Source organism: Ptychodera flava, chromosome 8 (genome assembly GCF_041260155.1).
Source record: "Ptychodera flava strain L36383 chromosome 8, AS_Pfla_20210202, whole genome shotgun sequence".
Taxonomy (NCBI): Eukaryota; Metazoa; Hemichordata; class Enteropneusta; family Ptychoderidae; genus Ptychodera; species Ptychodera flava.
Window position 1 is genome coordinate 44,627,474 of NC_091935.1, and position 11,733 is coordinate 44,639,206.

Consider the following 11,733-nt stretch of genomic DNA (forward strand, 5'->3'; position numbering starts at 1 on the left):
ATATGCACGTGAAATAAGTTCATCATACGTCGATATTTGCCCTGCGTACGATGCTGTGTGTTCCGCTACAGCTAATCGCCCCGCTCACCACAATTAGCTGTAGCGGAACACACAGCATCGTACGCAGGGCTAACGTCGATATATGGTTCGCCAGAGTTAATATTTAGCAAAGCCTTTTTTTCTGTAGAAACAGTTACGCTGTCAGTGAGAACCAATCATTTGCAAAACGTACATAAAAACTCAGTGATTGAGTTATTGCACCGATCAAAGTCAAATGGTAGTTTTTCACACAATTTGTTGAAAATCAAAGGTTTCCTGCTGTGCCAGCTGTAGTGTCACTGTCAATGGGTATCTCATCTAAGAATGCGTGATCAAGTGGAGTGTCAACTCAATGTTGTGGCTTATAGTGAGCAATATCTTGCTCAAACTTTTTATTTAAATATTTTAGCATATCTGCCACAAAAGATTTGACTGATTGTCGTTGTGTGCCTGTTGAGTGCCTCTAGTGGCACATATCGGCACATAGTGAAAAAAAGTTCTGGCAGCCTTTTGTTGTGTAGCTTATAAGCCGCAAGACAGTGGGACATATGCCACACAAAAAAAATTTCGTAAGGGATGTTCTGTTTTAAGTTTCACTTTCTATTCTGTCATAACAGTGATGGACTGCTACTGCCTTGCTCCAGACAGCAATGACAATTATGCATCATATAATGTACCAATATGTATACTTCAATCATTCTAATACCATATTTATGACACGTTGTAACTGACTATGGTTTACTACACTTTGTAAAGAATTTGAGAAAAAGACCTGGTTTTACGAAAACCATTTCCTCAAATTGGCAGGATTTTTATCTCTTTCTGAGAGGGTGAACTTTTGAAGTTTACAAGCTGTAAGCTAAAATACCTCCTGTGAAAAGTGTCTACTGCATTTATTTTGAAATTGCTGCAAATACGCAAACTTCTGTATAGCAATGTTTAGGATATTTTTGTCATGCAAACTTTTAGTTTCTTTTGTCTTCTGAATCTGGGAGTAAGGGGGGAAGCGCTCAGAATTTGTGTCAACACTGCCTGTTTATGTAATGCCTCTATTTCCATGCACAGCTTGTAAAATCTAGACTCCAAGTCATCAGTGACAATGTAACTAGGGGGAGATTTTGATGGTTCGTAAAAATTATGCTTGCCCCTTCTGTAGCTTTGCTAAAAATATCAATTTTTTTCACCTACAACAAGAACTTGTTTCCTTCACTTGTTATTAGAACATTTGCAAGAGTACTCATAGGTACCTATATGCCTCAGAAATTTTAGAACTTTGCAGTGAGCGGTGTTTGAGTTCCAGGTCGACAAAAAAAGAGCGGAAGAACGAGAAGAACATTGAACTCCAGTAAAACCAATAGCGGCCCAAGCCTTACTAATTATCAAAAAGGTTTTTCCTTGTTTTAACCTCATATGCAAATTCGCACTAACATATTCATTTTCACACCTCCACTTCTGAGTACACCTGTACACCAAACACTAAGATGATAGTTGCCCTGCATACATGTACACAGACATACATACAGAAATACACAATACATAAATACATACAGTAAGTCATAAAGACGATCATCTGTACACCAAATACTACAATGATAGGAGCTGCCATGCATACATGTAGATACATACGGGGGTATACATTACATACATAGACTAATAGACACTGACAACTTACCACACAAGCTCTCTCTCTCTCTCTCTCTCTCTCTCTCTCTCTCTCTCTCTCTCTCTCTCTCTCTCTCTCTCTCTATCTCTCTATATATATATATATATATATATAATATATATATATATATATATATATATATATATATATAAAATATATATATATACATACACATATATATATATACATATATATATATATATATATATATATATATATATATATATATATATATATATAGATTGGCTTTGCTCATTTGCATATTAGTCATCTTATCACCTTGGTTTGCCAACATTTGAATTTGTTGCAACATAGAAATATCTTGACCAAAATCGGAAGCCCTTAGGGAAAGTAGTTTTTCATTTATAGTAGTATAATTTTCACTTATATGCAAATTAGTCATGTTAACATCTTGGCTACAATAGCAAGGTATGTTATTTCAGTCTGACTGCTGATATTCATCTAGCATTCTATTAAGAGATTTGATTGCTTTGTGTATATTGTAAATTACCCAATGTACAGAACAAATGTTTGCCAACTACAACATTCAACACAGCTTTGTGATTGAAGGAAGTCTGAAATTCAAACATCTTCCTCATGGACGCTCCTTGCTGCTGCGTATCACAACAGGTTTGTCATGAATAACAAACTTAAAAAAGTAAATCAGACAAAATTTCACCATTAAGGCTATACCCAAACTATCAATAACAAGTCATCGTTGACGACACAGTCCCCGCGTGTCCATTTTGTTATAATCTTTGGTGTCTATAGGTAGCTGCATGGTCCAGGTAGCTGTGGAATGACAGAGATGCAATGGGTGCATCATGCCTGTGACTTGCATAATAAAGTAATCCGAGGAACGTTCACAAAAATTGACCCATCTCTGCCGGTAATGACCATTGAAGGAACTTTGATTACATCACACATAACAATGCCCTCACTGCCTCTAGTGTCATGATGGCACATATACACATGGTTTGGTGGAATTTTAGAAATGGTATGGGATCGGGTATGTTGTTGTAATCAGCCATTTCGGATCATATAATGAAACAAATTAATGTGCACAAGAATGCAGCCATATCACGTTTAAATAAAATCAGTCCATCGAAGGAGAGTGACCTATGCAGGGCCAGAAAATTACGCTGGTCCGAGGTCCCGGACCAGTGATTTTTTATCCCGGACCAGTATAAAATTACCCCTTAAAAGTCCGCGGACCAGTACAGGGCTTGACAATTTTTTTCCAGTTCACTTGTCCGTCGGACAAGTGGATTTTCAATTTCACTTGTCCTCTCAAAAATTTTACTTGTCCTCCATTTGTAATAATCAAGACCAAAATACTTGCGACGAATTCCGTAGCGGCTTTCAGGGCTTTCTTATTTTGGTAATTTTCGCCGATGTTGACGCCGATTTTTCTCAAAAGTTTACATTGAAGTAGGCCTGCGTACGGTCTGTGTGTTCCCGGCGTTATACGGCCTCCACCACAAGAGGCCGTATAACGCCGGGAACACACAGACCTGTACGCAGGGCTAACATTGAATTTGAAGGTACATATCATACATCGGCTTCCCGTGTTTGGCAAGCATAAATGCCGTCGTAAAAAGATTGGTCAGTTTCTATCGCTGGTCGTCGTCATTCGGTTCACGCATTGCCAGTGCATGCGATCGGATTGTTGGCAAGTGAAACTGTCGGGCTCAGCGGGACCCACAAAATTTCCACAATCATCGTCCCCGTCACGATCTCATCTGCCATGCGCTCAACAGTCCAAATGCGGTTGACTAAACTCGTGAGACCTTATCGATTCAACGCGAAACATGTCGTATCTGTCAATTAAAGCATTTCACTTGGTTTGGTCATGGAGGTAGTCTCTTCCTACCTCCATGGTTTGGCAATGGTGGGTATTTGAGACACGACGTACTGAACATTTTCGAACCATCATATTTCAACCAAGGCCACTGTGCTTTCCAAATTCCATTTCGGGAGATAACATCTACGGCGTTTTTCCTCATCATAACGCTTATGCTTAGATCTTTTGTCAGAAACCTCGATCATCACATCGAGTGGTCGATTCTCAGACGATCCCACTCACGCTGGCCCTCGTGGCGCCGTCGTAAATCATCACAATGTCGTTTCTCAGAGTTACACAATGCCCATCGTCGTAAACTACGTGCCTCTTTACGGCAACAACTTTGCTTGGTTTTTGCGTAGGTCTGCGGAGCGGAATTACTCTCTGGCTCGCAAAAATGCACAATGCCTTGTTTGCATTAGTGGAAATATTACCGTAAAATACTCATATTTACAGCGATCACTCCACAAACTATCTGCCAACAATGTTCGTCTACCTCGCGAGGCCGCATAAATGATTTAGAAGTACTGCACGGTCGATTGCCAATAAGCACTATGGCATTGAGTTTTGCAATTTTTTACCTAATTTGTTGGGGCGGAGCAGTCAGCATACAACAAAGAAATGCTGTTTACGCCAAATTTTAAGCAACTTTTTAATTCGACGATGAAACAATTTCATGTCGATCATCGAAAAATTGCAACATTGTGTGAGTCGGCAAATGAATCGCAGAAGAACGTCACAATTGTATCAAACACGTGCACAAACCTCAACTTAGGTTCGCGTTGATTGCGCCAGAAGTTGTATAAACAACTTGTCCGGCGGGCGACCAGATTTTATTTTTGACTTGCCCGAACGTAAATTTCACTTGTCCGGGCGTCGGGCGATAGGAATTGTCAAGCCCTGCCAGTACCCTTACGAAATTTTTTTTTTGTGGCATATGTCCCACTGTCTTGCGGCTTATAAGCTACACACAAAAAAGGCTGCCAGAACTTTTTTTTCACTATGTGCCGATATGTGCCACTAGAGGCACTCAACAGGCACACAACGACAATCAGTCAAATCTTTTGTGGCAGATATGCTAAAATATTTAAATAAACACAGTTTGAGCAAGATATTGCTCACTATAAGCCACAACATTGAGTTGACACTCCACTTGATCACGCATTCTTAGATGAGATACCCATTGACAGTGACACTACAGCTGGCACAGCAGGAACCTTTGATTTCAACAAATTGTGTGAAAAACTACTATTTGACTTTGATCGGTGCAATCACTGACTTTTTATATAGGGGAAAGTGGGGCAAGTGGGACACTTAAGCATTTTTTGCTTAATATTTTATCGATAACTGTTCAAAGTGATTTGAAATATAATTATTATGTACGTGTATTGTCTACTGCTCAAATCTGTGAAATAAGAAAAAAAATAAATTTCACCATATTAATATTACAACGATTTTGATGAAACAGGAAAAACGTCCCACTTACCCCAACATGTTGGGGGTAAGTGGGACAGTTTTATTTGAAGTTTTAAAGGCAGTAAAATGCCTTTTTCTTCATGTGTAATAAGTAAAAACTACACTTATAATAGAAACATGAACTCAAAATCTTTATTGAAACTTTATTGGCAACAAGACAAAAGTGACATGGATAAATGTTTTTCATTTTTTCCCGTGAAACATCTGAGATTTCATATTTTAGGCCTACTCTACAATGATATCAATATTTTCAATCGAAATTTAATTTTGCAAGCGGCTCAATCTGTCATTTGCCAACATTCCAAAGACATATCAGTATGGAATCTTGGAGGGTTCAATTGCACTAATCTGAATTACTGAATTGAACACAAACAAATTATTTTAACACAAACAGACTATTTTACTAGGAAACTATTAATATCCAACTTTTAAATATTCCAAAATCTGACAAAATCTGCTGTTTGAAATTCTTTTCCACATTTTGACCCGGAATCACTAGTCTATAGGTCTAATCATTTCGAGAAATTACACCCTCACAAAACTATACATAAAACACAAACATAGTATATGTATTGTTACTCATACAAAGGAGCGTTTGTCATCACCTAATAATTTTAATTTTGTCTGTGTTCACTCGTCACTGCTATCGCTATGATCAGTGCAGCAGAACTGTTCCAGCTTGTATTCCCTGAATACTCCGGTACAAGTTTCATGAAATCATTAGGGACATTTTCTACATCGCCACCAGTCTTCATCATCACTAGTATCATCGTAATAATACTCTTTGCAGTGTCCACAATACATTGATTTGACATTTATTTGTACTGAGTCTAGATTTGATCCTAAAATGGATTTTGTACAGGTTTGGTCTTTTTCACTAGTGTTTTGCCCTTTGTCCTGTTGTTGCCTTTACCAGCACATCCAGTCGACTGTGACTTTGTGACGGATAAGTTCACTTTTATTTTGAGTTACTCCATTTTAAGTTGTCTTGTCTTTAGCATCTTTTCCTCTGTTCCCTTCTGTTTCTGCTGTTTTTTCTCCTCTCTCCCTTTTACTGAATTCCTTCTGCCTGATCCCCATTTCCTTTCTTTCTTCCCTTTATCCAGCTCCGCAATAACTTCTACCATGGTTAATTGAGGGAGGCACTGAAAAGGAAATATATAGAAATGATTATTGCTATATGTTCGTAAAAAATGTTCAAGCTACTTAGGGTCCAATCTCATAAATTAGAGATATATGAACAACTAAAATCAGCAACTTATACGACCAACTCATTGTTACAGACTGTCCCACTTTACCCTGAATAGTTGGGGTAAGTGGGACACCACTACTTTTTTAGCCCATATAAAGATATTTTACCAATGAAATGAAAAAAGTTCTACAATTTTTTTATATTCATCGAAATTACAATTAATATCCTGGGCATCAGGATATTGATTTCTAAAAATCAAAATACTGACATAGAAATGTAAATATTATCACTATTCATACATGTAAGGTCATTTAAAGATGGCCGACATAAAGTATCGAATATACCACAAAATGCTCCTTTTTTTGTCAAAAAGCAATGACAATTGATATTCATTGGCATACATACTACTTTGGCGAGATTAGCTTAGAGTAAAACATTGAAATCTTGATAAATAGCTATAACGAAAAACCATGGAGTTGTCACTTCACATAAATAAACAAAATCGATCAATTGTCGGCCATATTGGAAATTGATGACGTCATTAAACAGAAAAACTCATCACATTCTGTGTATTTTGCTATTTTTATGCTTCGGTCACTGTGTACAAACTCCATATCAGTGATTCTTTCATTTCCGTATATTTGTCACAGAAAATGTCTGAAAAATTTTTAAATCGCGCTTATTGAAGTTACTACGTAGTTTTACACGTACTAACAGACAAATTTTGACCGTTATCGTATTCAAATATACATAAAATATTGAATTTTTACCTGTAATCGCAGAGACTCTGTCGACCGGCTGCTCCACAATATGGCGTCTGCTGGTCACTGGGAGAACGTGAGGGTACTGTCGCAAAAGGGTAATCACCCTATGGAACACAAATTGTCATAAACTGAGAAATGTCCCACTTGCCCCAGTGTCCCACTTGCCCCACTTTCCCCTACGTTTTGCAAATGGTTGGTTCTCACTGACAGCGTAACTGTTTCTACAGAAAAAAAGGCTTTGCAAAATATTAACTCTGGCAAACCATATATCGACGTTAGCCCTGCGTACAATGCTGTGTTCCGCTACAGCTAATTGTGGTGAGCGGGGCGATTAGCTGTATAGGAACACACAGCATCGTACGCAGGGCAAATATCGACGTATGATGAACTTATTTCACGTGCATATCTCCCTTGAAAAGACTAGTCTTTCAAAGAACTGCAACTCAAAAATAACGTATATCTTGTTCTTTTGTGTTTTCTTACGCCCTTTCCACACGCGGGTTTTAAATGAACTGCAAGTACGGAGTAGGTCTTGAAAGCGTACGTACGGCATGGAGGTACGTACGGTAAAGCTTTCCCAGCGTATAATAATGTACGCATAGTTTCAACATTGATCACGCTGGGCTTCAAAATACGGACGTGCGCGATGAAAGTCATCGTCGGGCAAAGTTTGTAAGTCACGAGACTGCTATGTCGGAGCCGTTTTTGTAGAGTTTTGTTGTGATCTAGAAAGGTTATTCCCATGTATTTGTGTCGTTTTGGTTTTCAAACGCAAGCTCGCATACAGCTGAGCTCGAGCTCGATCAGGGAGACAATGCGTGGGTCAGAACAGACTTTGAACCCGGAACTCTAGAATCACGCCTGATGATGTCATAGATCATGTGAAGACTTCTTTATGATTGGTCAGATTGTTGTAGATCATGTGAAGATTTCTTATGATTGGTCAGATTGCCAAAAGGTCATGGGTCAAATCCTGAGCGGCAAATTAAATCTGATATGCACTGGTAGGCCGTTAGGACGTTTGAGCGAGGAGTATATCGTCGCCGTTTTTTCGCTCTGATTTTTGTACAGTTTAGCGTAAAATTACCGTAGGACATTATCATTCAGGTACGTAAAGGTTAGCTATGAATTTAAAACCAACAAACAGCGTTTGCGATGCGTTGATGGCCCTTGGATGACCGATTCTGAGACCGCGATATCGTCCCGAAGAACAACGGTCACGGACACACCCATAGTTTGATCGAAGAGCTACAGATCGTTTAAAAATTCGGTAAGTAATTTTCAATACCACGAGTTGTCTCCATAATTTTCGCAGTTTTCACTGTCTTTGGTCGTGCTATATTGATGTTGTTCTTGGGGAACCCTGTTCAAGTATGCCAAATGAACGTACGGTATTGGCAAAATAACATACCGGTAGTTAATCATGGAGGTTGGTAGCCCTGCGTACGATGCTGTGTGTTCCGCTTTAGTTAATCGCCCCGCTCACACCACAGCCCTGCAAAGACCCGTAGCGTAGGTAGGGTCGGTGACTTCAAATCCATTTTGGGACTTGACGTAAAAAGCCAAATTACTGCCGAAATTCAGCATTCTTGGGCCCAACTCGTATCCCTGCCTACCTCAGCTACTCGATCGCTTCCAAAAATGCCAGTCTTTTATTCACTTCTGGCAAATAACCGTCGATGTCGGCAACTCTCTCGCTAGCCCTGCCTGCGTACGATGCTGTGTGTTAGCTGTAGCGGCCAACACAGAGCATCGTACGCATTTTTAGATTACGCTTTTTGAAATTACGAATGCAAGAACGACGAAAATACAACTCAGTGGGCTAACTGCTAGTGTAACAATGAATACCAATAGGCATATCCACAACTCAGAGTACAAGCTGCAAAAACAGCAATGTATGCAACATTGATAAAATTTGTCCGCATTTCAAGCTGCGTATCCGATATCGCGTGCGTTCAGCTATATTTAGTAACAAACCTGTAACCGTGCACTGCGCTATTATAAAGGGATACTTTTTGTTTTAAAACAATTTATGAGACCGTTTTCCATTTACATTTCTTCTTTTTGAGATGTGCTGAAACCCAATCACTGCTGGTCAATAGTTGTAGTTTGGAGTGGTGTGTCACAAGTAAATAGTGAAAATGAGGCTGAAAAGCAATGATTTGGTAATCACAATAAACATAATGTATAGATATGTCATGAGTTTGTATCATTAGGTAAATTATTTAATATTAATTATTATAATTTCTTTCAAGCACATGAATGCTCTTTTCCGTGAATTTTTGTATTAATATATAATAAGGGTAGTCGACAAAATACAAGCAATTTCACTTTGCACATGTAATAATATCCTTGTCTGTTATTTATCATTTTTATTCTCAGTGTATGGGCAAAGGCCATGAAGCTGAACAGACCAATGGATCAACAGGAACATTCAATCTGAAGTTTCAGAACAAGATCGTAAACATTAGGATGGCATCGAAAACAACTTTGGATAATGTGAAAAATCAAATGCAGACTTTTAGACGTGTTCTGTTATGTTTTTCACATGAACCTCATTAGATTATTGAATTCTGATTTTATTTTAATTTCTTAGTGGTCCAGCCTAGTGTACCAACATCATTGTTTTACATATCAAAATAAACAATGGGGTATTATCGTGAAGATATGTGGTAAGTGTTTTTTTTTTGTTTGCATCTGTGAGTAGGCGGTTTAAAAGGCAGTAGCTGTAACTTAATTTTTATGCAGTATTTTTATACTGTTATGTGTCTTGATTTTTGCCTATTTTGCCAAGTGAGTAAAGTGAAAAGTTACCTCAACACACAAAAGTTAAAAGAACAACATCATAAGTTACAGCTACTGTCCCTTAAAACAAATGAAGATGTGAAGTGTATGGTAATCTCCTGGCTAGTATAAAACTGGTAGGTACAAATGCAGGTATGGTTGGGGAGGGGGGGGGGTAGCACAGGAAGCATGCATAGCAGCATTTTACCATGAAACCTTTTACCCCACCATTTTTTGTGGCATATTGTCTGCAATCACAGCGGCTTCTATGCCGCTAAAAGCCCCGCCCCATTTTTTTGCGGCATATCGTCTGCAATCACAGCGGCCTGTATGCCGCAAAACTGTGCCAGAACAGATCTTTGCATGATAAAATATGAATAACCTGCTTATAAGCCACAAACAGTTGCAGCTTGGTATCCACAACTATTGTGGGTTAGCATGCACAACTATGTGCCAGAAGCCATATTTTTTCGTAAGGGTAGAAACGGGAGTCAATTTACTTCGCAAGGGAGTTTCCAGTGTTTTTCCAAGATTATGTTCTTGTGTCTTTTGATGCGAAATTGGAAACTACCGGTACGTCCCCCAAAATACGGGAGTAACTGGGACGCACTAAAATCAGGCCTAGAATTTCACTGACACCAAGAGTCCATTGTGAGACTACGTCTAGCTACAAAATCAGTTACTCTGTAGCGATTCATGATATGAGCAAGGCGATGTGCATCCACTAGCTACTGCACTGGGCCATGAACTCATCTTGCATGTAAAATGTAACGTGGCAAAAACCAGACCTAAAAATATCAGCAACCCCAAAATTGTGTGAAAATATTATATATCTGTCTATCAAAGTAGTATTTTGCAGTAAATTTCTCTGGAAGGAGTCTCATTATAAGTTTCCGATCGTCCGTAGCAAGCAAGCTTCAGAGTTTAGGAGGTCACCATGCTGACTTCCTTATATAGTCAAGACCCCCTAGTTTGATTGTAGCTGACCTTAACAAGAACCGCCTAGCTTGTCAAAACAGCTTTATGGCAATTTGCTATTGATATCAAAGGAAAAAGTTCTTCTCAGATATTTGGTGTTTTCAACCTTTTTTTAGCATTTTAAATGGAAAAGAGTCAATCGCTGGGCAATTATAAAATGAACTTTTTTCTTGGTCTTTTGGCCAGAGGTCCATATATCTTTCTTTCATGGATTTGACTTTGTTTGTACCGTCTATTTACTGTCTGTTCTGTGCTGTTTTGTGTCTATGTTTACAACTATTGTCTTACAAATTTTGACCTAGTGTTATTGGATTATGGATTGGTATGATTGCGATTATTTTTATAGCTATAATAAAAATAAAATGTTAAGTGTGTGTACCAGAACTTGAGAAGTCTACCAAGTAAATGTTTATGCAGAGTGTCTATATTACAAAGATTGACAGTTTTTGCTGTATGTAAATCCCAAGCAAATCTGATAGAAATGCATATATAACATGAGTACGAGAAATAAATCATTCTCGTATTGTTATGCAAATTTTTGAGGACCAGTGGATTTTATCATGGGACCAGTGAAAAAAAACAGGTCACTGGTCCTGGGACCAGTGGGAAAAAGGGAAATTTTCAGGCCCTGACTATGTTTATGTTTCAAAGACATAAAAAATCACACCAAAATTGAAATCAAATGGCTGTCTATTGACCATATGGATCATAGCACAAAATTAGTAGACATGCATATGTGCCATAGTACTTTATCTTTGTACCAATTCTCAACAACATTGGATAAGGAATATTTGCATATGATTAAGCCTCAAAGACATGAAGCAATCCAAAAATGACCATCTGGCAGCGATATTGGGGAAAATGACAATCTGGCAACCATATTGGAACTTGTCACGAAGTACATTGACATGTATATGTATGCCATAGTGCATGATCTTTGTGCCAAGTTTGGACAAAATCGGTGTAATGACCTTTGAATTAAGCTTCAAAGACA

The 11,733-nt window shown here is 38.4% G+C and overlaps 2 long non-coding RNA genes across 2 annotated transcripts; one reads left to right on the forward strand and one right to left on the reverse strand.

Annotated features, from left to right (window-relative positions):
* Positions 1-5,139: 5,139 nt before the first annotated feature.
* On the reverse strand, positions 5,140-7,137 carry LOC139137989 (uncharacterized). The gene is made up of 2 exons (XR_011553527.1): positions 6,984-7,137; positions 5,140-6,166 (listed from the first exon to the last, which is right to left on the reverse strand). It is a non-coding gene; the product is annotated as an uncharacterized lncRNA (long non-coding RNA).
* Positions 7,138-8,083: 946 nt separating this feature from the next.
* On the forward strand, positions 8,084-9,641 carry LOC139139406 (uncharacterized). The gene is made up of 2 exons (XR_011553798.1): positions 8,084-8,247; positions 9,360-9,641. It is a non-coding gene; the product is annotated as an uncharacterized lncRNA (long non-coding RNA).
* The last annotated feature ends 2,092 nt before the right edge of the window (positions 9,642-11,733 follow it).